Source organism: Felis catus, chromosome C2, assembly GCF_018350175.1.
Source record: "Felis catus isolate Fca126 chromosome C2, F.catus_Fca126_mat1.0, whole genome shotgun sequence".
Classification (NCBI taxonomy): Eukaryota; Metazoa; Chordata; class Mammalia; order Carnivora; family Felidae; genus Felis; species Felis catus.
The window spans coordinates 78,607,929-78,635,902 of NC_058376.1; the positions used below are offsets into that span (position 1 = coordinate 78,607,929).

At 42.8% G+C, this 27,974-nt stretch overlaps 1 protein-coding gene across 3 annotated transcripts in view; it reads right to left on the minus strand.

Annotated features, from left to right (window-relative positions):
• TPRG1 (tumor protein p63 regulated 1) overlaps positions 1-27,974 on the minus strand; it is a 216,709-nt gene that overhangs the window by 159,935 nt on the left and 28,800 nt on the right. Inside the window, exons 2-3 of one of the 3 annotated variants that reach the window (XM_045037152.1) lie at positions 6,902-7,010; positions 4,066-4,222 (exon numbers count right to left, since the gene is read on the minus strand). The exons of 1 other annotated variant lie outside the window; for it this stretch is intronic. The gene's annotated coding sequence lies outside the window, so the exon portion shown is untranslated. The remainder of the gene's footprint in view (positions 1-4,065; positions 4,223-6,901; positions 7,011-27,974) is intronic. One more of the 3 variants, XM_045037154.1, reaches the window with a different exon arrangement.

Consider the following 27,974-nt stretch of genomic DNA (forward strand, 5'->3'; position numbering starts at 1 on the left):
TGCAATGCCATGGTTTTAGCTTTATTTAGGATCAGATTTGTCTCTGCAGGATACACCTCCAAAGTGCTTAGATTTGTAGAGGAAGACATCAGCTCTTTTCCCAACTCAGATCCACTCTTTCTGTATTAGTGAGTTCCTAATAATAGTGCGCTTTAAAATTGCAAAGCCCCTTTGCTTTTCTGAATGCCTGTGCTTATTCAACCCCAAGGACAAGTAGCACTAAGGGACTCACTTTGGAGATATGCTTGCCATTTTAATTGTGCAGATCTTTCCACAGATATCTTTAGAAGAGAATGGGAGCCAACACTGGACTTATATTAATTGAAAATTACTTGGCAATTTCAATCAAAAGATTAGGGCTTTTTTGGCACCAGAGACAAAACCAAAGAAATCCCAGGCAGTGTCAGAGACGAGAGGTCTTGGGGAGTCAATTCCCTTATCTCACAGATGGGAAAACCAAGGCCCTGAGATGAGTGGCTTGCTCAGGGTCACATACGCAGGAACTGGGAATGTCAGGGCTACAGAACAGATATCATAACATCCAGCCTGGACCCTCTCCAGTAATATCCTTTCATCCATGCCCTCAGGGAGACAAGGAGCTGACTGAACAGCCCAGGCACTAACTACATGGGTAGCAATGCATTCTGTTTACCATTTTGTTGATTTTTTATTAAAAATGACTCCAAGAAAAAATGTGACCACCTCACTAGGCCCCAAATATCTTCAGATCCAGATGGGTCCTGATAAATATATTGAAAATCCATTGAAAAATAGTTACTGATTATGTGCTATAAGCCAGGTCCCAAGCCAAGCACGGAAGGTTTCCTCTTTGAAAGGAGTTCAAGCTTTAATGAAGGAAGACAAGTGTAGAAACCAACAGTTACGATTGAAAGAGGTAAGTGAACAGAAGGTAGCCATACAAAGTCTACGAAGTGTACAAAGACACTCCTGCCTTTCTGCTGTTTATTAAAAGTCAATAGGCTAAGCTACATTTCCATTTTCTCTAATAAAACATAGAATAGCCCCAACCCATTCATTCTAAAGTGTGATATTCATTCAGCTAATGGTTATTGAACTTGGCACTGGGAACATAAAAGGACACTGGTCAGTGTGCCCTCAGGAAAATAACAATTAACCTAAGTAATGCAGGCAAGAATCAATGCTAAAGTAGTTGTTCAACCGTGTGGAAATGCTGTGTACATAATCAAGTACTGGGAAAGTCTCTGAGTGAAAGTTAACATGTTTTTTGTGAAGGCCTCTAAGAAAAGGTGGGGGCTTGAGTTGGAAAGATGTGGCGGATGTCAGCTGCCAGATGGCAAGAAGGAGGCAGTTCCGGACTCAGGACTGAAACAGAGAAGTTAGTGTGGGAAAGTGAGAGCAAATTGACCCCGTCACACAGAGAGAGTAGGCAAGGCGTGAGGGAAGACAGGGGGCATGAGAAGGAGTTAGAGGAAATGCTGTTGGGGGGTGGGGGGTGGAATTTGCGTTTTATATCAGAAAGCGTGGATCTGAAAGGGCAGGCAGATAACCACATTGACGGAACAAAGCACACTTGGCCATCCAGCCACTCCTGACCGGGTCTTGGATGAAAATCTCTCTCCCTGTGGCAGATTCCATCTAGAGGCTGCACATCTTCACAGAATAGGAAGACTGCAGATCTTGATCATTCAGACACTCCTAAGAAGGCTATTTAATGCTTTCCCAGAGTGCCCTTCTTGGAATGAAAGCAGCAAATTGCATGCTGTTGTGTTAGCGTTAAAGGATTCCTTCTCAACACTCCATCACAGGTGATCTGTGGGTTGAAGATGGCAGGTATGCCGTAGACACTGAATGTGAATTAATACTGTAAGCAGCAGACAAGTGATGCTTACTAGGCAATGCGGAGATGGCTGGTCTCTATCCACCCTCCCTATATTTGACCTCCAGCAATATAAAGTTGGGGGCCAGGGACCGGGTGACCTGGGGATACACACTGTGTGTTCAGGAAAGTTAATTTAGCCATAAGATGGGGTTACCATAAAATGGGGTCTCCAGAACTGGAAGCAGTTCTACCAAAAGGGGTTAAAAAGATGTTAATTGAAAAAGATTACATCCTATATGATTCCAACATATGACATTTGGGAAAAGGCAAAACTATGGAGACCGTAAAAAAGTCAGTTGTTGCTAGGGAGTGGAGGGAAGGGATGACGAGATGGAACTCAGAGGAGTTTTAGGGTGGTGAATATATTCCGTATGATACTTTACCGATGGATACCTGCCATTATACACTTGCCCAAACCCACAGAATACACAACATGGAGAGTCAACCCTAATGTAAACTATGGAGGGTGGGTGATGATGATGTGCCGATGTAATTTCATCAAGTGTCACAAATGCATTCCTGTGGTAGGGGACGTGGCTAATGGGAGAGGCTGTGCATGGGTGGGATCATGGGATTCATGCACTCCCTCTGTACCTTCCTCTCAATTTTGCTGTGAACAGAACTGCTCTAAAAAATAAAGCCTTGTCAAAAATAGAAAAATAAATAACATGAGTTTTAATCAATTAATTAATCAAAAGGAAATGAGAAGAACACCCATGTACATAGGAGGGACAGGATGTGGTTACCCCTAAAACCAGAGCAGGGATGGTCAGGTGAGGAAGGAATCCTGCACAGTGGTAGGTGTCAAAGCAGGTTCTGTCTAAAAGCACCCACATGCACATGGGGAGGGAGAATGGAAGGGAGACAATTCCTTGGGCACTGGAGGCTCACTTCTGCTTCCATCAGACTAGTTACGGCTTCACCTATTTCCCATAATGAGTCTCCACAGAAGAAGATTTTGAATAATGAGAAGGTTAAGAATGAATGAAAGCATGTGTACAGACACTTTACCATCAAAATCTGATCCCATCATTTCTCTGCGAACTAATCTTGAGTGAACTTGTTGCACTGGCCAGGCAGCCAATGCCCTTCAGGGGCTGGCTTCAACCTTCTTCCGGTTTTTGTCTACAGCTTCCTTCCCACGTTCCTTACTTACCGGCCAGACTAACTAACAATTTACACCTGGTACTTGCCTGTGCCATTCCTATGTTCCTGTTTCTGCTGGTAATGTTAACTATAAGGCATGCTTCAAGACTCAGCCCAAAGGAGTCTTCGAAACCCCCAGAGAGGGGTCTTCTGTTTTGGTAACGCTTGGTAACTTTGCCCTAAAATAGTGCTTGTTAAGTTATAATGACGTGGTGACATGTTAATTTCTGCCATTAGACTGGGAGCCCTTCAAGGGCAGCAACCATGTTTTGTTCATTGCTGCTTTGTTAACCAACTAGGGGAGTGCCTGGCCCTTTCAATGATTTGTGGACTGAACTTTCTCATTCAAGCTGCAGTGACCAGTAGTGCCCACCAGATGGCAGTGTGTGGACATTTTTCCCTTACCAATCAGAAGGGAGTGGAAGGGTTTATAGCAAGTTGACTTTCATTTCCGTCCTTGCAGACAGACAAATCTCTGCAGACATCGGGACTTTTGACTGGGCAGTAGAATTCACACTGCTGAATCGGACCCTCGGGCAACCATTGGATTCCCTAGATCTCGCTGCTTTCTGAAAACATTCCTCCTCCCTTAGGCTGAGAAAAGCTCATACTATTTTGTATTCTAGGACAGAGAAACTTGGATTTGAGTTTAATCGTGAAAGGCGCAAAGTGACCATCTTTTCAGCGCTTAGAGAAAATGGCTACCACCACCCACTGATTGCTGCCATCCGTTGAGGTTCCTCAACCTGCTGCCCACACCCATCTGCCAGAACCAGACAGCAAACCAAAGTCAGAACACGTTGGCTTATTTTGAAGGTTGGGTCTTCCTGGGTTCCTGCCCCCTTCTCACTTAAGAGCAGGCCAGTCAGGCCAGGAGACTACAGGTGCCCTAAGCATAGAGCCCTGTCCTCCTTACCTGTGAACCCTGTATTCAACTGTGGAGCTCCTCATAAATAAAGGGTTCCCAAGTGGAAGATACCTCCAGTCCAAATGAAAAATGGACAAAAATCTCAAAGCACTTCCCAGACTAGAAAAGCCCAAAGACGAGAGGGCCTTACCTTTCTACTTCTTTCTCTGTCTCTCTGTTCACTTCAGTCAGGCAGCGCAAGTGCTCTCCCCTCTTGGTACTTTGTAATCTGCATCGTCTCCACCACTGTCCACAATGCTCTAATTTCTCCAATCTTGTCCTATTCCCATGGACTTCTTTCTCCACTGCTAGAGAAGTGGAAGAACCAGCAAGAAGATCCTAAAGACCTCTACTTCTTTTAACCAAACAAGGCAGTCTTAGTTCTAAGGGCATCTATCTCTGTTCCCCCCTCCCCACAAGGCAAAATGCTTTGTTCGATAAATAGGAGATTGGTTAAGCCACAGGCTCTGGAGTCAGCAGCAGACGTGGGTCAAATTCTGGTTCTGTCACATCCTAAATGGGGAAAGTGTTTACATACCTCAGAGGGATGTTGTGCCAATGAAATCATAAGGCATGTAAAGTGTTTAGCACAGCACTGGTGCATGGGGTACGAAATACATGTTAGCAATTACTATTAGCGTTAGCAGAAATTCCCTGCAGAAGGCACGGCTTCCCAGAAGTAATTCTCGGTATTATACTCAATGCAGCTTCAGAAACTTCTAAGAACCCAAACCTCTTCGTAAATCGTGTCATGAGATCTGTGTTGCTTTCATTTACTTTATTCCCATTCAGTAGGGCTTACTGGGTATATAAGCCGTGGCAAGCTCAGAGGAGGTTGATACAAGGATGCTTAGACACGGTCTGTCTTCTCAAGGAGCTCACAATGCCCTCAGTAGACCCACTCACCAGCAAGTACCGTGCAGTGGGATTCGTGCTCTCATCTCACATGGGATGTATGAGATACAACAAGGAGAGGGAGCCTGAGCCCCAATACTCCTTATAAGGCATTGTAGACCTTTTGTGATCTAACACTTGCCTTCCTGGCAATGCCTATTCCCAAAATATTCGCCTTTCGAGAATGCGTTATGATGTCCCACCTCTAACCTTGGCACTGACAATTCTCTCTAAATGGAATACCTTCCTGCCTGGTAAAACTCCTACCAATCCTCCAAGTCTCTGCCTAAAGGTTGTTTCCTGTGAGGAGTCTTCTCGTCTCCGTGAAGGAAACAGAGGGACTTCTTCTCCCATTGGCTGTGATCTCACTGAAGGTGCAAGCCACATACTTGTACTTTGTCCCTTAACACTTGACTCAGTGCCCAACTCAAAAGGGATATTTAGTAAAGCTGACGCACTAATGAAAGATGCCCCGACACTCACCCCATGGGAACAGTGTTGCCTGCGGCTGAGTCACTAACAAGGAAAGCCAGCTGATCTGATAGGTTACCTGTCCCCAAGTCACACAGACCCATATAGGAAAGCTCCACTGCCACAGAAAGTATCCTAATGTCACCCAAAGTGTCCTTGCTTTTAACTCACACCACTTTCTTCCTAGTTTTTCTCTTTAGAACAATGCCAAATAATTGCGTCCACATTCTCTTCAACGTAGCAGCCCTTCATGTATATGAAGACATCAGACAGATAGAATATCCAGAGAAGATCCTCCTTGGTGTTTATTCCCCTCAAACACATACAGTTAATCAAACCATCATTAACATACATTTTTAAAGCCGAGTACTTCTTAGAAGCTTCGTGTGTCATAAATTTAATCCTGATACCTTGACCATTACCCACACACGCATACCTTAAGTTTTGACTTGCTTCATCATGTTGGTTTCAGCCCTGTGTTCTAGAAGCTCTAGATCATTTTAGAGTTCAGTCCTGTATTACTATTATTAATAGTGCATTAATCGAAACATGTGCCAAGCATAATACCGGGCCTCTTTTTAAATTCTCATATTGAACTGAAAAGGAAAACAACCATATTGCTTCTTTAACAGGTTTGAGGCTGAACAGTCAGAGAGATCAAGCCCTGTTCCTTATCACTTTCCCAATAGGTGTCAGAGGCAAGAGCCCAGGTCAGCTCAGCCTCCCTGCAAGGCCAGCTTCCTTTCCTCTATCCCATGCCCTCTCTTTGTGTCAGGCCACAGTGTTTGCTTTTCATCTGAGTCCGGCGTCTTCTGCAGATTTGGACATTCCTCCTTCTAGTTAACGTTTCAGGTCATTAACAAAAAGTATTGAGCAGGAAAAAGGCTTTGGTCCTTGCCAGAGACCTCTTTCTAGCTTACACAGAGGTGTTTAGCAATCCCTAAGAGCCACTTGTGTTAACCAACTGTGCAACCGGTGACTATGACACGATCCTGCTCATATTTGACCACCTTATGTATAATCACATCACGGGAGGTCAGGTTAAGTCCATTGCTGAAATGGACCAATTTACCAATTTAGTGGCACAATAAGAAAAGGAAATGTGGTGTGTCTAGCGTGACCTGTTTGTGGTAAACGTGCATTACCTTCTTGTGATGGGTTCATTTTCTTTAAAGTGCCCACAAGTCAGCTGTGTAATGATCGGTTCCAAAATTTCAGCAGGCACCTAGATAAAACTCATACAATTTCCTGTCTTTGATGCTTATTCCTATGATAAGATACAAAGTAAACCCCTTAATTAAGAGGGAAGAACTTTACGAACTTGCCCATATTATCTGTTCTATTGAAAAGCAACCCCACTCACACCCCCTGTTGCATTCCAGTGCTCGGCTTGGCAGCAAAACCTTCCATTTCTTTGTTTTGGAGTGTGACCTCACTTCTGTATTCCACATGTCTTTTCTTCTTCATTACCTATATAGGCAGGAAGGCACCAATCCCACTGAGCCAACCTGGAAGAGTGGTTGGCTAAATATTCTTAACCCCAAAATTAAAGATTAAAACCTCTTCAAAATTGTGAGAACAAATGGTTGCCTATGAGGCAGATGGATCTGAAGTCAGCTTACAGGAAACTGCTTTCTTCCATGACTGTGTTAAATCCAGAGGACATAGATGGTGTCTGCTTATCATCATTGTATTCGCAGAGCCAGGAACGTGGTAAGTGCTCAGAAGTATCTGTTATAGAAAACGGGGAGAAGATGGGAATGAAGACATGTATACCTTCAGGAGAGGAAACTCGAAGATTTTTTCTTAATGTTTGTTTGTTTGCTTGTTTATTTATTTTTGAGAGAGAGAGAGAAAGAGAGCACAAGCCATGGAGGGGCAGAGAGAGAAGAGACAGAGAACCCAAAGCAGGTTCCAGGCTCTGAGCCGTCGGCATGTAGCCTGATGCGGGGCTCGAACTCACGAGCTGTGAGATCATGACCTTAGCCAAAGTTGGACACTTAACTGACTGAGCCACCCAGGTGCCCCTCAAAGTTTTAAATTCATATTAAAACATGTATGATTGACATGAGAACCTTTATAGAAAACAGATCTGGTCAGAAGACTATGGGAAGAATTCCTGAAGATTCCTACAGGAGATTTGGAAAGCCACAGAGAGGTGTAAGACAAGAGAAAAGCAGAAGGGATATGGGGCTGCCTGGAAGCAATGGAATAAGCCATGATGTTGGACACAGAGGTCTAAGGTTAAGTCTCTGATGTCCCCCTATTAGATGTTTGCCATTGAATAAATGTCACACCTTCACAGAACCCCATTTCCTAACTGACGTAACAAACACAAGAAGCCGCATCTCACAGGAGAGCTGTGAGCATCAACTACGGTAAAGAATATAAAAGCACATTATCAACTCAACGTCACCTACACCTAAATCGTCATTGGAGTCACCTTGAATAGAAGACCCGAATAGAAGAGCACTGGATTACCAGAACACATTTAGGATGGCTAAAAGTCTGCTTCCTAAATGTGGACTCGGGCAAACTTGAAATGTTTCTGACTTCAGAAAAACGCTGACCTCCACCAGGTAGGTAGAGAAGACAGCGCTGATGCAGTTTCAGAGCAGCTGAGAGATGAAGCCATACAGATATTCATCCAGCACCGGGTTCTCTCTCATCAGCTAAACCTCAGCACATCCCAAATGGAATGTATGATCTTCTGCAGAGAACCAGTCATCCCCATTTCTGGTACTGACAGAACAGTATCTCCAGCCAGTTGGGCGTGAAATCTGGGTCTTTATGCCAACTCCCCCACCACTCTAAGGGGAGGCAAGGGAAGGACAGCCCAGAGCTATCATTCCTGAGAAATCCTTGAACTGCTCCGAGTCCCAGTATTTTCATCTGTCAAATGGAGATGGTACCACATGCCCCACTTCATTTCGGCATTTTATGAGAATCAACAGATTGATGTAAAAGCTTTTGAAAACTGTAGGATGCTGTTAAAAAAATAGATGGCCTTAATAATTGCAGTGTTATAGGACTAAAGCTGGACAACTGCCCTTGTCTATCCTGTACATAGAAGATGAAGTCTAAATATCTCATATTAAATGTCACCAAGAGGTATTGGTTCAAAGAAGTGTGGCTACCACTTGTATAATTGTTCTACTTGTTCTCTAGCTAAATAGCTTAAATCTACGGAGTTCTGATGCTAAAGAAATTAAGAAAATCATCACCACATTAAAGGTGCAAAAAAAATTTTTTTAAATACATTAATGAGATGGTGGGAAGTGGACTGACATTAAAGTAGGTTTGCAAGTGTTTGGTTTCTCTAATTAAATGGAGCTAATGAGTTTCTCCACTGAGCCCGAGTGCTGGGCTAAACAGTCTAACAAGCCTCGGATTCTGTGATCTCAATAAGGGACGGCCAACTGGCAGCTGAAAATACCTGTGTCATGGTGTGATTCATCTCTCACATCTTTGAGTGAAACCTTCCCATCAGAATGCAGGAGCAGGCCATAAGCACTGCAAGGGGTTGAAGTTAGATTGTCTAGGGTTTTCAGAAGCCATTCAAGGGACCTTAGCACCATGTCACTATGAGGTACAGAGAATCTCAAAGTAGAAGCCACCACAGATCACAAATCAGAGCTGGGAACAAATTGGCAAAAAGAAGATGGAATTTAATTTAACCAACAATAATTGAGCATGGAAGTAGGGGGTGGGGTACAGAGGTACAAAAGGCAAGCCACCACCGTCCTTGTAAAGCTTACAAACAATTTAGGGAGATAGATATACCAAATAAAAAGACAATTTAGAACATTCTCAGTGTTTCCCTGGTATCTCCAGATGGCATCAATCCTTGACATAGTTGATGAAGCCATTTATGACATATCCCAACTTCCCTCTCCATTTCTGGCCATGTCCTAAACTTCTCATTCACACACAAGGAGCATGGATGGAGATTCTCTAAGCCTAGTATGTCTTCTTGGGTACCCATCCCTTTGTGTGGGCGGTCCCTTCTGCCTGGGAGGCTTCGTCTTTCCCTCTGGACACGGCCAACTGTCCTTTGTAGGGCCATGTGGGCGGTGAAGCCCTTCTTATGGCTCCATTTCTCCCAATTTTCAGACTCTAAACTCATTCCCTCTTACGGATCTTGGCAATACTGTCTCTCTCGCTCGTATCCCGAGTCATTTCTCAGATCTTGGCAATACTGTCTCTCTCGCTCGTATCCCGAGTCATTTCTCAGGTCTCCAACACAACTTAGAGAAGCATTCCTTGATACCTCACCCACATCTAAATCAGGGCATCATCTAATTTCCTACTAGAATCCTCTTCTCTTCCTTCATAACACTTATCTCAGCTTTTAAGTAGGAAACAAATGATATTTATTTGTATGTACTCATCTAAAGTACACACACACACAAATGCTCAAGACTATAACTGATAAATTTCAAGGGCTGTTTTGTTCTTCATTGAAGATTCCAGCACATACTGGTACTCAATCAGTATTTGTTGAACAAATTCTTCCCTCAAAATTCTTAGAGCACGTTGTAAAATCTTTAAATGTAACACTTATTCCATAGTAACACAATTACTTATTGGCACCTCTGTATTTTTGAGCTAATCAAATCTGGGTGAGGCAGCCCCCAGAACATCCTGTATTTGGCAGTATGATAGATCTTATCACCCTGTATTTTAATTCATGTCCATCTGTCTGCCAGCCTTTTATGGCAGGAAAGGATTGTTTCCCATTATATCCCAGGTGCCTAACACTGTGTCTAGCACACAAATGGTTTTTAAGAGAATGAATGAATAAAATCTCTTTTCCTATTTTCTCCTGACCATCCAAAGTACTCTTCAAATGTTGGAAGAATATTATGTCCCAGCACTCTGGTATTTCATACACCTTCTGTGCATGTGTTTCCTACTTGGAGCACATCCAATAAAACCTATAAAACTTGAGATATACAGAATAGATGCATAACAAGGGCATTAACTTCCTTGAAAAAAAAATTTTTTTTTTCCTCCACAAAATGAGGCAGAGCACTGTAGGCATGAAGTTCCTCCCCCTGTTGAATTTAAAGTATTGCATGATTTATCAAAAAGTGCCACTGGTGAATTTTCCAAGGAGAGGCCTATTCTGCAAATCTTGATGTAATCTGGCAAACTGTCACTCATTTCCAGGTAGGAACGGGCTGGTACCATGCCCTCTGCAAACACTGTGCTTGGGTATGTCCATACCACACCAAGCCCAAGAACAGGGCCAAGCTATTAAGGGGGCTCCATGCCACATTGGACAAGGAAGCGGTCAGAACGAGGAGTTGAATGAGAATATAAAGTGCTTGTAGGGTACAGGATAACCTCTCCAATGACCTGAGGGCAACCACCCAGTTAGACTTGTTGTGTATGTCGTAGAACAAAGTCTCAAGGTGGGGGGTTGGTTTATTTTTAGGATAAGGAAAAACTGTGTAACAGAGCTGTTCAAAGACAATGGGCTGCCACAGCAGGGACTGACATCTCAGACCCTGGACGCGTACAAGACCAGAATAAGAGAACAATGAGGGCTGCGCGGTGGGGGATATTTAAGCATCGGATTTGGGAATGGAGAGAGGTGGAAAGAAGTAATGAATGGTAACGGCCAACATTGATTGAGTCAGGTACTGTGCCGAAGCATTTAATTCCCCCACGACCTTCTAAATTGTGAGGGTACTCTTATTACCTTCCATTTCACCGATGCACAGACTGAGGCACACAAAGCTGAAGAGTGTGTGCCAGGTCACCAAGCTAAGGGTGACATCAGGACTCAAGCCATGGTCTATCCAACCCCAGAGCCTGTGTTTTTAACTGCAAAGACTACTAAAGTCCCATGCAAATCTGATATTCTGGGACTCTATGAACATTGAGATATCAAGAAAACAATCAACAAGCCATCTCAAATGGAACTAATGGAGCTGAGTCCTTCACCTTCTCCTTTCCCTTTGTCCTCCAATGTAATTCCTATGCTTGCGGCCACGGAGCATCTAACTGGGTTTCAAGTTTACTGTGTGTTTCTGTGTATATGTGTGCATAGATCTGACAGGGCTAGCTCATTTCAAGTAACCAAGTATGTCTTTGGACAGCTCTTGTCAAGATCCAATAGAAGAGCCAATTCCAAAAATATGTTCCTTTAGTGGTTTTTTAGGGTTCTCTGCTCTGCACGGATTGACAATGTGGTAACAAGAGACATTCTGGAGACTGGATTTAATGCAACCATATGCTAGACAGAATGAGAACCCATATTGCAGCAGACCAGCCGGTACATTTCCATGTTAACAGAAGCTTGATTGCAAATTACATTTAGTCTCAACAGCTCAGTTCACTGCACACAGATGCCACGGGGGACTGTAAAGTTAGCGAGATGTGGGGGAGTACAACTAACATTTTTTTTTGAAAAAAAAAAATCCTTCAGCTGATAGAATGCCAAGGAGCATCAGCGCTGATGCTGAAAAGAAAATGCTGCTATATTTGTTTTGCCAGGAAAGGAAAAATAATCATTGTCGCGAGTTGTTAGTCAAATTATGAATACGAGCTCGGCTGGTAATTGTCTGATAATACAAACAGTGATATTAGGGTTGTCAGAGACTGCATGCGCTGTTTGACAGCTAACATGTACGTGCTCTCCGAACGAAGAGTTGGTTCACTGATTCCAAAAGTCAGGCAGACAGAAGGGCGGCTGAGAGGAGAATGTCCCCAGGATCCTGGCCCCATGTCGAGGACTCGATCTGGGTCAGCTTCCCAAAGTGTGGTCAGCATCTGCCCGATGCAGAGGAAGATCTGTGCGGCTGTGGAAAGAACCCGATAGGGGCTGAGTTGCAGGTCTGTCTCCCCCTTACTGTGCAACCCCAGGTAAGTCATTTAACTTCTCTGGGCATCGGCTTCTCCACTTCTCAAATGGGAATGATAATTCTCGACCAGGTCCTTCACCCCAGATTAGTGTGAAAATCAGCCGAGTGCAGTGAGCACATAGTTCTCTATAAATGTTGGGGCTGTAAGTTATCTTCTTGGCTGGGTTTCTTTTTGTTCTCATTTTAAGGGCTGAGCTGAAATGATTTCTTGTCCATTTTCTCAGGGCTGGAGCAGAATTATTTCATCCAGATATAAGCACCTTTGAGTTAGAATCATATCCATCTCCTTTCTTCTGAAGGGTCTGGCCACAGGGCACCTCTCGCCCACAGCCCACCCTGGTTCCTTTATCACATGCTTTCCCCCTGGGGAAGCTGGAGGCTTTCAGCAAGTCAAGTCAGGTAGGCACAGTGCCCTTCTTCTTTCCATCCCCCAGTTCTTCACACAACTGTGGTAGAGACTGTTCTCCTTGACAATATCTGCTCTCCCCTTAGCTTCTAATTCCCGGAACACTTTGTGGTTAAGTGTGGCCATCTAGCCTGGTTCTGGCCAAAGAAACATGACTGGGAGTGCAGTCCGCAACCTCCCAGCCTTACCTGTCAACTACCTGCGCATCCGTGACCCACACTCAGTCTCTGTCTCCATCCACCAGTTGAGGGGCAAAGACAGGGCCTGAGAGAGGACAGAGCCATGCATGGAAGGCATGTGGGCCCCTGAAGCAGAACTCCCTCCAACCTGCACTGGACTACGAAGTGAATAAGGAATGAAGCCTACCATCTGAAACCCCCGTGGTTCATTGGCTGGTTGTTAAAGTAGCCAGCCTACCTTAAAATCCAAACAATCATCTATTTTAACTCACTAGGTAAAGTATGTTGTTACCAGAAGCACAGCATCTCCTCAGACATTCCCTGAACACTTTCATACCTCCAAGCCATTGCATATGTGGCAATTTTTGCCCCTGCCCCTCAGCTACAACTGCACTTGTCTCCCAACCAGACTCCTACTTCAGGGTCCAGCTCTGAAGCACCATCCAGATGCAAGTAACTACTCTCTCCTTTGAGCCTTCACAAACTTATGCATGCTTCTTATTCAATTATAGTGGAATTATGGCCTATATACATCTCCTTCCTCTTGAGGCAGGAACCCTGTCTTCTTCAAACCCTTACTATTCAATAAACAAGTCTGAGAAAGTGCCCTCTTGTCTTTTGCCTCTATTTTCATTGAGTATCCTTGGGATTAGGTGCCCTGAGGCTGTATCTCCCAGTTTAAAGATGGAGGGACACAAGGGCAAACACAAGTGCCTGCTTAACCTTAAAAGATCGCTTATTATACCTCTGGGGGAAAAAAAAAAAAGGTCACATTCTCCTTCTTAGGCATCTACCAACCAAAGCATGCACCTGATACTTACAAACTTGTGAAGGCAGGGGTGCTGGCCTGAGAAAACCAGGTGTAACATGTTGTGAGCATAGAAGAGCACCCATTAATACAGGCCTCCTCCTTCTCCCTGCTCACCCCACCCCCCCTTGCCATCTCACTAGGACTCCTAGTGATCATCCTTCAAAAGGCAAGAAGCAAAGCCGTGGCCTGTCTCCTTCTCTGTCCAGCTCAGCTAACCAATCAGGGCTGCGTCTACAAACGTGGACTTCTGTTCACACTGGGACCTGGAAGCTCACAGCAAACGCTTCTTGTGTAATTTAAGGACACCATGCAGGGTTTTGTCTTTGAGGCAACAAACCATTTCAATGTTTGTTTTCCAGTGGCGACTACTGTCATTCTGTTCATGGTTTTGGTTTGGTATCTGTTCCCTCCCCCCTACTTTGAGATTTTCAGAATGAGATTTTCTTATTTTTTTTAATTTGATACTTTGGGCTTCTCTATTGGCCACTCCGACATTCTTATTGGCATTAGCTATTTCTCGGTTAACTCCTAGAGAGTGCTCAGGGATATTCAGCAAGGCGGAATGGTGGCCAGATTAGAGGCTTGGATTGGGAATGGAAATTCCCGGTAGGTCCTCGCTTTACTACATTTCTGGGATAAATCATTTCACCCTAGTCTCTTTGTCTCTAAAATAGGGAAAAATATATGAATTCTGTCCCTCTAGACCATCAGCAGGGATCATGTCCCTTTTGTTCAACTGTATCCCTACCCCTATCCCAGCACATGGTATATTGTCGACCTTCGATAAAGATTGTTGAGTGACTGACTGTCGTGAAGACCAAATAAGGTATGCATGGACTGTCCCCAAACTGAAGAATTACTTACTATTTTGAGATACTGGAGATTGCATGGCAAATATATTTCACATATACATAATACTATTTGTGTGGCCCAGGGTTGCAATTCAAATGGGAGGAGGGCAGAGAGGCAACTGCTGTCTTAACAGAGAGGAAGAAAGGAGAAGGCAGTGTAGGTTAGAGGCCATCAGAATGTTTCTAGGTAGAAAAGAGTTACCAGTAAGATAGGAACCTTATGCTCACTTGTTATAACACAACAAGTTTTATTGGCTGGCCAAGGACACTGGCATCTAGAGTTGGATAAGAATTTTCCAAAGAGTCACTATTTTTTTTTTTAACGTTTATTTATTTTTGGGACAGAGAGAGACAGAGCATGAACGGGGGAGGGGCAGAGAGAGAGGGAGACACAGAATCGGAAACAGGCTCCAGGCTCTGAGCCATCAGCCCAGAGCCCGACGCGGGGCTCGAACTCACGGACCGCGAGATCGTGACCTGGCCGAAGTCGGACGCTTAACCAACTGCGCCACCCAGGCGCCCCTAGTCACTATTTTCTAATATTTTTTGTATTTATTTACAATCAGGCTAAATCTGACAAATGACTTAAGGCAGAATTTGTCAAAACAGACCATCACGGCTGACATTTAAGCCAAATTTAAGTCAAATCTCCCATCTCATAGATAAGAGACTTTGGGAAATTATGTGTCCAAGGTAACTCAGCTAATGTGATATTCAGTGCTAGTCACATCCTTAACACAGCTTTCTGAACCATACGTTGCTAGGGACACTAAGAATACTGGCCTATGTCAAGAAAGAAGAGTAAAACAGACCCCCCCACCCCCACACACAAAACAAAAAAACAAAACAACAAGAGCAAAAGTAGAAGTACTTCCTGAATTCTCTGTGGCTCTTCATCCCCTGGTTCCAGCTCTGTTCCAGACCTAGCTATTTCCTTACCCTTTGATTCTGATACCCCTACATCTTTAAAATAAGTATCTCTTTGTAGTGCAGCTAGCAGAGTTGGTTTTGTTCAGGGGACCCAGGAGTCTTTAGCAATCCAGCTACTATTAGTTCCTGGAGGGAATCAGGTGTCCCCCAGCTCCTACCACAATGCCTTGCACAGAGTAGGTGCTCAGTAAAGGTAGGATATTGATATGGAAGCTTTAGGAATCATCCCTAATATCTGTTCTCCAGCATTGGCTCTCCTTCCTCAGATATCCTCCCCCATACGGATCTTGTACTGTAATTGCCAACATACTTGCCCTATCTTGCTTTCTAAACCCAGCATAATCCCCACTGGTTCCCATTTAGAATCAGGTAGTAATAGAGGAAGCAAAGAGGTTAGAGACCACTATACTAGACTTGTAAGCTTGTTTATTGCATCAAGTTCATGAAGCATCAACCTTAAGTTGCTCAACCATTGGTGAAGGAAGTAAAAGAGAACAAAATCATCATTCTAGTCTTGTGACAGAAAGATGAATAAAATATAGTTCCCAGCCTTTAAGGAGTTTATAATGTATTGGGAGATAGACACAAACACACACAACCAGAATACAATTTAAATATTATAATAGATTCAAGTACAGAATCCTCAGAGAGCTCAGGGGTTATCCTGGGACATCAGATCAAAGGCAGCTTCAGAGAATAGGAGACATTTGAATTGGACCATGAAACATGCGTAGGATTTCCCCAGATGGCAAGAGTCAGGAAGAAGGGCATTCTAAGAAATGGAAATAACAAGTGCAGAGACAAAGAGGGGTGGACAGATGTGACAATGGTAAGGGACTATAATTCATCTGGAATGACTAGACTAGCATTGCCCAGAATGTACGTACCCTGGAAACAAAAGTCCATGGTTAATAAGTTTGGGAAATGCATCCTTTATTCGCACTTACAAATTTAAAATGCATATTTACCTATCAAATCGTCTGAGAAATCAGTGAGGAGGCTACATGGATAGTCCTGGGAAATATGGCAGAGGTCCTGAAAAGGGAGAGTGGAAGGGAGTTCAAAGGGGGATACGTGAAACAGAGATTGCAGAGGGAGCATTATCAGGACTTTATTAAATGCAGAAGAGGAATGGACTTGAAAGGACCAGTTTTAACTTGTTGGACCGAATGGAAGGCAATGGGCTTTGAGAAGAAAAGAGAAGTATTTCGGGGAAGATAACATAGGTTTGGCTTCAGTCATGTTGAATGTGAGCTGACCATCAACAATCACATGAAGATGTTCCCAGATGGATGACAATACAGGTCTAGGTTACAGAAGTAATGTAGTCATTTAAGAAGTTGCCGAACAACCATTAGAACCATCTTACAAAATATCTACCCCTGGACAGGGCATTGGATTGAATGAACTCCAAAGTCCTTTTGGCCCAGAGCTAGTATGATTTTACGGCTTACAGGGACCCACGCTGCATCTTGCAGATGGTCCAGCCTCTGCCTGCAGACCACATCCAAGTGTGTAACCTCTTATAGTGGGTCACAGAAGCAATGACTGCGAAAAGAAGCTTGACACGTGCACAAATCCCAGTGAAAGGAAGTGTTTTGTTCTGTTATTTAATGATTTTATTTTTTAATTTATTTTTTTTTAAATTTAACATTTATTCATTTTTTGAGAGGCAGGTGAGGGAAGGACAGAGAGAGGTGGGGACACAGAGTCTGAAGCAGGCTCCAGTCTCTGAGCTGTCAGCGCAGAGCTCTATGCAGGGCTCAAACTCACAAACTATGAGATCATGACCTGAGCCCATGTCAGATGCTTAACTGACTGAGCCACCCAGGCACCCCTATTTGTTTTACTTTAAATTTTTTCTTAATGTTTATTTTTGTGAGAGAGTCTGAGCGCTAGCAGGGGAAGGGCAGAGAGAGATAGGGAGACACAGAACTCGAAGCAGGCTCCAGGCTCCGAGCTGTCAGCACAGAGCCCCACACAGGGCTCAAACTCACAGATCGTGAGATCGTGACCTGAGGTCAGACATTTAACTGACCGAGCCACCCAGGCACCTCAAAGATTTTATTTTTAACTAACCTCTACACCCAAGATGGGGCTCAAACTCATAACCCTAAGAACAAGGGTCACATGCTAGAAGTGGTTTTTCTGTCTGTGTGTGTGTGGGTTTTTTTTTTTTTTTACACGTATTTATTTTGAGAGAGAGCACAAGCAGGTGGGGGGCACAGAAAAGGAGAGAAAGAATCCCAAGCAGGATCCATGCTGTCAGCACAGAGCCTGATGCGGGGCTTGAACTCATGAACTGTGAGATCATGACTTGAGCTGATATCAAGAGTTGGACGCTTAACACACTGAGCCACCCAAGTACCCAGGAAGTGGTTTTTAAAGAAAGGTCTTTCACAAGTAAAACTTTGCAGTGACTCTGGTAAAATGGTCCCCTTTCTTTTGGCCTGATTATCACTGAGGAGAAACACTAGAAATACAGGATATTTCAAGAACAATCATGGAAGCTGAGCATGTTCCTTGCAATGTACTTCACTGACCCTTTCTAGGGATCAGCACAGCCTGGGAGAACAAAGAGAGCACTGGGCTGGGAGTCAGGTAGCCAGGGTTCTAGTTTTGACCACATCATTAAGCCACAGCATGTCCTTGTGAAACTAACCTACCTTCCATGTGTCTCTATGCCTTTATCTACACATTGATAAAATACATTTAAATAATGATACCTGTACAGCTTATCCCAAGTTATCAGGAAGGTTCAATGATATGAGTTTGTTTTGTGAGAGATAACATTAGTAATGCAGACTACCTATCTAGATATACATTCTAAACTATTGGAGCTACAAGGGGCCCTGGGCACTGAATAACACAACATGCCTATTTTGCAGATGGGAAACCAAGGCCAAGAGAGATCAGATGATTTACCCAAGGTCAGAAAGACAGCAAGGCCAAACCAGCAGTTAGGTGGGTTCTCTTTCATCCAAGCACTACTGCCTTCTAGAGACTGAGAGCTGATACCATGGCACGAAGGAAATCATAGGCTGGAAAGAAAATATGGTTGAATATGTAGTATTCAGAACTCCAGCCAGCAAATAAAGCCTACAGTGTCAGTAGGCCAGGTCAAACTATCTGTCCCATATTCCTATCATGGGCGATCTTTGTTTGTGTCAAACTGAGTTGGCCACAGCTGAGTCTTCCTGACCCCCTAGTTCAATGATTTAACACACACTATGATGGTGAACATTTTTATATTGATATCCTCACTGACTGAATTAGAATTTCGGACATATTCACTCCACTGTTTCCTATAGAGCTCCTTTCTACCCCAGAGGGAATGACCTAGGTGGGGAGCAATGAGCTGGTTTTACTCACAACACTTCTGACACCAAATGTGTGTAGGAGGGTTCCCACACCAACTGATTCTCCAGCTGTCTGGCACTAATGACCCAGAGTTAGGGCAGGTCCCACAGGTTAAGAACTCATTTCCACAAGACCGTCCCCACTTCAGATGCCAATCTTAATGCCTGTACTTCTGAATAACTAGCTATAAATTCAGGGGTTCCCACAGCCCTCTCCTTGGTATGATAATTTGCTAGAATATCTCAAAGAACTCAGGAGACCGTTTCAGTATTGCAGACTTATTATAAAGGATATAAATCAGGAACAACCAAGTGGAAGAGATGTATAGGGGAAGAAGCATGGAACTTCCATGCCATCTGGATATACATGTTACCTCCCCAGACCTCTAAGTGTTCATCAACCCAGAAGCTCACTGAACCCCATGTTTAGGGGCTTGTGGAGGTTTTACTACATTGCCATGGTTGATTAACACATTGGCCATTGGTGGTCAGCTCAAGCTCCAGCTACCTCTACCTGCCCCTCTCCAGAAGTTGGGAGATGGGACTGAAAGTTTCAGCCCTCTAATCATATCTCGGTCTTTCCAGGGGCAAGCCCCCCCACTGAAGCTATCTAGGGACCCCTGGCCACCAGTCATCTCATTAGAAAAAAAAGATAACCTATCACTCAGGAAATTATAAGGGATTTATAGGAGCTCTGTGTTAGAAGATCAAAACATGCTCTTATCACCCCTATCACTCAAGAAATTACAAGGGTTTTAAGAGCTCCATGCCAAGAACCAGGGACAAAGACAAATATATATTTCTTATTATGCCAACAGGGCTCATGATTTTTTTCCTTCCTGAACTGTGGCAAGAGTCCCTAACTGATCTTCCAGGATCTCGCTTCTCCATCTTTTCTTCCCTACAGTTGGCAGTGTTATCTTCCTACAGTGTCCCCGCTTCTTCCCCTCCCCATCCCCACGGCATACAGCACAAGGCCCCAAATTTCATCTTGGAATTCAAACCCCTTCCAGCTCTGGTCCCCATCTGTCTTTCAAGCTTGAGGTCTTCTATTCCCTTACTATACACTACGCACGAAGCTCAACCTGCACTCGCTGCTAAATCCTGAATACACACATACGTCTTCTTCACACCAGTCTTTCAGTCTAGCAGACCATTCACGAAGGTCCACTGCCAGTGCCTTCACACTCCCGTGGTCTTATATTTTTCCTGTTCTCAGCACATTATCTCCTTTCACAATACGGTAATGAGTGTACTTGTCCACTTCCTCATTAGATGGTCCTCATGTCAATTCATCTCCCCATCCCCCACAGCGCTCAGCTCAGTACCCAGAACCTAAGTCTCAGAAAGATAACTTCTATTATTTGAAGGAAAATGAATATGTACAATATGCCAGAAGTGAAGGCCACCGTACTGAAAGACAAAACAAAACAAAAACCAGTGCTGGCCGAAAATGGCAGAATTTCTGTGCATCTTCAAATCAGAGTTGGTAGCTAGTTCTCTGAAGAAGCACTTGGAAAAATTGTTTTACCTGTTCCCCTTCTTGTATGTTCAGTTGCCTATGTTGCTTTGAAGTCTGTAAGATGGCCAACATCTCCAATCAGAGCAGTGTTTCCTTTCCAGACAGGAAGACTGCCGCTAAGTAGAGAAGCCACGCTTGTTTTTGCGGTCTGGGCTGCGACAATGACTCATCCAGTAAAGCCAGAGGCTGTCTATTTTGATCTCTCTATGTTCAGAGTCTATTTACGGTTGTAATTTTCTTTCTTTCTCTTTCTCCCTTTCCACCCCTGGTGACTTATCGGAATGGTCACACGCATTTGACAAACGGAACCTGTATAAGGAGGGAGAGGAGCATGATTGAACATGCTTTCAGTTAAAGCCCACGAATGAATGCTTGTGTTTACAGCTCTGATGATAGGGTTCCGGTAATGACTTGGCCTTTTTCTCCTTGATTGAATATTCCCCTGGGCCTGCCAGTCTGGGTTCCTGTTATTTAATGAGGACATTGGAGCACAACCTCAAGATGTCTGCAGAAATGACCTTTTCTTTGGGCTCATTCCAAATGCAAAGAAAAGTAGAGCCCAAGTTAGACAGGGTGCTTCTGGAATACAGCTTTGGAATTCACTTTTTCCCTCTGAAGCTCAGAAGCCTGGAATCACACACTATCAGAGCCAGAGCGAACCATAGAGGTGATCTGGTTACAAGTTTTCATTCTGCAGATGGAGAAATCCAGGACCAGTTGGGAAAAAGTAAGTCACCATAAATCATACGGCAGACACAGTCACAACAAATTCAGGCTTGGAACCTGCGGCTCAGAGTTATAGTCAGTATTCTTTTGAGTGGCTGGAGATTAAAATGAATGGCTGGCTTACTCTCAAAAATAGCTAAATTATGGAAAGAGCCTAAATGTCCATCAATTGACGAATGGATAAAGAAATTGTGGTTTATATACACAATGGAATACTACGTGGCAATGAGAAAGAATCAAATATGGCCTTTTGGAGCAATGTGGATAGAACTGGAGAGTGTTATGCTAAGTGAAATAAATCATACAGAGAAGGACAGATTCCATATGTTTTCACTCCTATGTGGATCCTGAGAAACTTAACAGAAGACCATGGGGGAGGGGAAGGAAAAAAAATGGTTAGAGAGGGAGGGAGCCAAAACATAAGAGAGTCCTAAAAACTGAGAACAAACTGAGGGTTGATGGGGGGTGGGAGGGAGGGGAAAATGGGTGATGGGCATTGAGGAGGGCACCTGTTGGGATGAGCACTGGGTGTTGTATGGAAACCAATCTGACAATAAATTTCATATTGAAAAAAAAAGGAAATGCAGTTGAATGTTATATCTAAATGTGCTATGGGTATGGTAGAAATTATAATCCTTCTGGGGATGAAGACTATTATCTTATATCATGACAGTTACAAATATAGTAAACAATAAATTCATTATTATTAAAAAAATGAAACGAATGGCCGGCTAGATGGTTGCCTAAGTAAAGGAAACGCTTCTCTTCCTTTTCTGTGTTACACCGTGGCAGCGTTATGATCTGTTCTCCCTACGCTCAACACGTGCAACACTGGCAGCACAAGCAAAGGAATCAGGCTCTGTTAGCTCAATGTCTCACTGATCGCTTTAAAAGACAATATAGGATCAGTATAAAAGTCAGTGGTGGAGGGTCTTTACTGAGACAACCTCGATGATCCCACATTTGCCTCATTCAGTGTATTCTCCGCATTTTTGCTTCACCTGCAAAAATGGGGAATTAGCTTCCTGACTGTGAGCGTTCTTATAAAGTTTAAGTGAGAAAATATGATCAGAAAGTTCTTGGTAATATAAAGTTCTGTTTTACTTCTGAGAAGAATTATTACTATGTGATTAGACTCCTATCTATGGGGTCTTACTTTCTCCAAGGTGACAATTTTATATTCTCCTCTCAAAAGCAATCCCTTCATTCTAAATGAGAGATTGTTCAAGATAATTTTTGGCTGTAAATTTTTCAGATTTTCAATGTAGACTATTTGGAAATCCAGAAACATTTTTTTTAAAAGAAAATCATTTCTTTTTTTTTTTTTAATTTTTTTTTCAACGTTTATTTATTTTTGGGACAGAGAGAGACAGAGCATGAACGGGGGAGGGGCAGAGAGAGAGGGAGACACAGAATCAGAAACAGGCTCCAGGCTCTGAGCCATCAGCCCAGAGCCCGACGCGGGCTCGAACTCACGGACCTGGATCGTGACCTGGCTGAAGTCGGACGCTTAACCGACTGCGCCACCCAGGCGCCCCAAAGAAAATCATTTCTAACCTCATTACCTAGATATAACAACAATTAGAATCAGGTTATTATAATTTTGCCTTTTTTGAGCTTTCTTCCAGATCATTAAATATTATGTCTGTGTGTGTGTGTGTGTGTGTGTGTGTGTGTGTGTGGTGTGGTGTGTTATATGTGCATACTATTCCAAAATCAAAATGTATCATAGTATATTTAAATGGCATAATCACTTTTTAAAATTTTATTTAAGTAATCTCTACACCCAACTTGGGGCTCAAACTCAGGACGCTGAGATCAAGAGTTGCATACTCTTCTGACAGAGCCATCTAGGTGCCCCTGGCATAATTAGTTTTTAACACTTAGGGAGTTAATTAGTGATTTCCTTAACATAACTTTAAGGATTGAATGAATCCCCAGCTAGAATTTCTCTGAGCCTTACTATGGATAGGGTGACCATATGTTCTCTTGTCCAAAACAGGACATTTTCTTTTTTAGAGTAGAAAGTCATACTATTGATAATTATGCTGTGACAAAAAGTATAAATCTAAACCATTCTGAGCAAAGTGGGTCATATGACCACTCTACTTACAGTCATAAGGAATTTTAATAATATCACTGACCAGAGGCAACATGGCATAAGGCTAAAAATACACTTTCCAGAATCAGAGCATTTGGGTCCAAGATCTGGTATCCACCATTATTAGCAAAAAGTGGCATAATGGCACTAAACCTGTTTCCTCATCTCTAAAACTCAGGCTATTTACCTGAATCTCAGGCTTGTCTGCATTTGAAGAGGAATGCAAATAAAAAGCCTGCTGTAGTTGAAATAAGTTCTACTGTTGGACAATTTTTTTAATGACATTAGTGTAATGGCACTGCCCCCCCCCCTCACATCAGCTTTCTTCACAAGGGTGTCCTCAACAATTCACATTCTGCCTGAATATGCAAATGGTAACTCCGATAGGAGATAAGAGAATAAACCACTGACCCACACAAGGAGAATCTATATTTGCTCCTTGTTGGATCTCATTACACTCCACACAAAAGGATAATTAGTGTTCTCTGTAAAGCTGTCCTTCAGCTTTATTGACTACTAGTTAAAATAATATGCTACAGTTTGGAAAACTTTGACCATGCTAGTCCTTTATCCTCTGATGATATTTGGGTGCTGGGATTATGCCTGTATGGTCTGTTCTGGTCACCAAAAATATAAGTTTAAATCTTCCAGATACTATATATAAGTTAATTTCCAATTTCCTAATGAGAAGAGTGCTTGAATCTCTGAAGCCTCACAATCCTTCCAGGCAAGAAAGAAATCATGGGCTCCAAAGGCAGTCAAATAGTTATCTTCTAGCTGGGTTCTCTCTGAATCAGGAGAAAGAGGTTATAATGCTTATAGCCCTACAAACGAAGGCAACGGGTCTTCACATATATCATGATCATCTTGTTGGAATGTTCTACACTACGTAGAGCTGACCTTGCAGTGAGGACTTCATAACTGCATTATGATACACTTGTTCTTGTCATAATCATCGATGTAACCATTTTTCAGTTCGATATTCAGTTGAGAGGTTTCATTATCCCTTTTATAAAAAGTGCCTTAAGTATTAATCTTTGATTTATCAGCCTCCTTTGGATTTTTTGTACATTTCTCTTTCCTTAACCATACCTCATACGGTTCCTTATATAGAAGTAAGTGATCAATACTTGTGAAACAAAATTATTCCTACCTCCTTTCTACTGCACATCTGAAATGATCATACCTTTATAGCACCCCAAATTCGTTCCCTTTCTCCTTCACCTGTGTTTTAGTGAAAAGAACAATATACTTGGAATTACAAAAACTGAGCTTTAATGATATTATGGGGTGAAGCTACAACTCTTTCCTACAGAAGAATTCTAATTAATTCATGTAGAAGAGACGAGGAAACTAGAAAATGACCTCTGTAACACACGAGTCATGGCAGCAAACAAGATCTACCAATAGATGCTAAAAATTGATGGGTGAAAGCTTAAGTAGTAACAGGATATGTATATGGTCTCAAAGCATCTTTTCTATAAATATTTAGTAATCACAAAAGGAACAATAGTAAATTTACAGAAGAGAAACCCAGCAGATGCCATCTTTGCCGAGTGATCAAGGTTAATATCACTAATACAACATGTCAGTATAATAATATACGTGGTATGCCCCAAGAAGGACCTATCAGCTCTGTAGTTTCCTTCCCAAAGCCTTTGATATAATCATGGGAAAACATCAGACAAACCAAAACTGAAGGACGTTCTACAAAATAACTCGTCAGTACTCTTCAAAAGCACTAAGATCATGAAAGACAAGGACATACTGGAACGATTCCAGATGGTAGGAGACTAAAGAAACATGACAGCTGCCAGTAATGTGGGGATCAGAACTGGATCCTGGGAAAGAAAAAGGACACTAGTGGGAAAAGTGGTGACATATGAATAAAGTCCTACTTTAGTGAATAGCACTGTACCAAGGTTACTTCCTTAGTTTTGATTATTGTTCTATGGCTATTTAAAGTATTAGTGTGAAGAGGAGTTGTGTGAAGGGTATACAGGGGCACTCTACTATTTTTGCAACTTTTTTGTAAGTATAGAATTATTGCAAAATAAGAAGTTTATAAAGTAACTGAGGTTGAGGGGCCCCTGGGTGGCTCAGTCGGTTAAGCATCCGTCTTTGGCTCCGGTAACGATCTGAGTGTTTGTGAGTTCGAGCTCTGCATTGGGCTCCCCGCTGATGGCATAGATCTGCTTAGGATTCTCTCTCCCTCTCTCGTTGCCCCTTCTCTGCTCACACACTCTTTCTCTAAGTAAACAAACAAACTTAAAAAAAAAAGTAACTGAGGTTGAATGCTAACGCTGCCACCATCTGTGGCATGTCCTTAGGTAAGTCACCTAACCTCTCTGAACCTCACTTTTCATCATGTCTGATAAAGGAACAGCACCTACCTTTTGCTACTGTGAGGTCAAGATAAAAAAAAAAGAAAACTGGGGGCACTTTTAAAACCATAAAGTCTTTAAAAATACATTATTTTTAAAATTAAAAAAAAAAGGAGGGCACCTGGGTGGCTCAGTCAGTTTAGCATCTGACTTCCACTCAGGTCGTGACCTCATGGTCTATGAGATTGAGCCCCACATCAGATTCTGTACTGACAGCTCAGACCTGTAGCCTCCTGCAGATTCTGTTGTCTCCCTCTCTCTCTCTGCACCTCTCCTGCTCTGTTCTCTCTCTCTAAAAAATAAACATTAAAAAATAATAAAAAATATGTATCATTTTTATTACTATTTAGCCACCTTGGCCTTTCCTGCCCCATTTATTTAGGGTTGCCAGATAAAATACAGGGTGCCCTATTAAATCTGAATCTCAGATAAGTAATAATTCTACTGTAAACATGTCCCATGTAATAATCGAGACACATTAAAAATGATATTTTTGACTATCTAATATTCAAATCAACTGGGTAGCGTATATTTTTATTTACTAAATCTGGCAATCCTACTTCTACCCAATTTCCAATTTTCTGTCCCTTTCTTTAAGACATCCCTTCCTTCCTTCCTTGAACCTCTCTTTATATGATGCTGACTTTCTTAGCTCTGAGGACCTCCCGGCATAGCAAGTTCACCTAAGCACTACAGCAGCCCATGCTCCAGGAAAGAAACACGAAGGTTAGTCAATGACAGGAGTTTGATTCTGGCAAAGTGAGTTCACGGGGAATGCATGACTCAGAGGAATTTTCTCTCTTTCTGACTTGCAATTGTGCAAAATTTATTTTTAAATTTTTAGCGTATTTTTACTACCCATCCCTTGCAGCAGCCCAGTGATATAAGTGTTAGGCAGATTTTTAAGCCACGAGGAAGAAATCAGAACTACCAACAGCACAGAAGACAGATCACCTCTTAGAAGGGAGGAAAGGAAAGAGAAAAGGAGGGAGAATTTGAGTACAATGCTTTCATGTATGTTAGGGGAGCACATAGGAGAAGTATGCCTTTTCCTATTTCCTGATGAGAAACTGAGGCTGAGGGAAGAAGTTAGACTCTCTCTATCTCATAAGGAAGTGATCATCCTTCTGCTTTAAGGGCATTCATTAGATCAACTTCATTCTTTTCCATACCATCTGGTCATCAAGGCTCTGCTTGAAGGTCACTTCTTTGGGGATGTTAGCACCCCTGATTCTCCAAACCATGTATGGTTTGTTTTTCTCTGACTCTCCACATCACTTTGAAAAGACCTAAGACTGTTACCTGGGGTTACAGCCACATGTGTCTGCATTTTATCTCCTTTTTGGCTTTGAAGGTAAGGATTGTGTCATGTTCATGTCAAGATTTCCTACAGTGCCTCCAAAGCAAAGGTGACACTTTCTAAATTGGGAGTTAAGGGGCTCAAGTCCTGAATCAGATTAACCACTGACTTGGCATATTGGTAACAGCACAAACTGGTGCAGCTACAATTTTCCCATTGGTAAATAGCTTCTGCTTATTCCCATATATAATCACCCAGAGGGTTGCTGAGACCCTTCTGTTTCCAGCATCCTGCCCTCTGGGACTCTGGTTTTTGATAGAGTGGACGTCTGAGTCATGGTCCCATGCTGCCAGTGCCTTTCCAGCTGCTGAGAACAACTTCTTGTGGCCATCCTAATTTTCCCTTTTGGTTGAGACTCCCACATTCCATCTTCCCCACCTTGGAGGTATATCAGAAATATTAAAAGCAAAGATCTTTTGTAGGACATGTCCCAGGCTCTAGGGATGCCTTAATAAGAGTAGTAGCCTTTCCACGAATCAACAACATGAAATCGGAGGGCACCTCGTTCCTTTCTTTCAGGAAGGATATTTGCTGCTTGGAAGGGAAGATCCAGTTTTACTCTAACCAACGGTAGTCACAATCTCTAAGTTGCATGCACTGTTTTACAAGATATTCCTTCTGTATTTCAGTAGAGTAACACACTTCATCTTTCTGGGCCACCAGATACCAACCATTTCACAATGGAAACCACACCCATAAGAGCTGTTCTCTCCTTCCAGAGTTCGATAGAAATCAAATAAGATATAACTAGCAACCACTTAACAGAGTGCATACCACATGCCAGGTGCTCCGCCAAGCACTTCACACGTATCATTTAATCCTTCTGATGTCCCTGCAACTTTGGCATTGTAATTCCCATTTGAAAGATGAGGAAACCTATGCTCAGCAAGTTTATGCAAATTGTCCAAGGTCACAGAGCTAGCAAGTCATCAGAACGGGATTCAGACAAATCGCAGCCCCCGAGATGTATGTTCTTAACTACATACTGCCCACTTCTCATGTGAAAACACTTTAAAGCCAGAAAGCATTATGCACGTGCATTGTCACTTAATCCTCAAAACATGCCAGGAAGTGATAAGGCAGGTATTTTTATCCCCACTTTGTAAATAGACAGAGATCGGCTTCATTATCATACAGTTAGTAAGTGGCGAAACTAAAAGTCAAGCCCATCATCTGGTTCCGTGACCAGCTTCC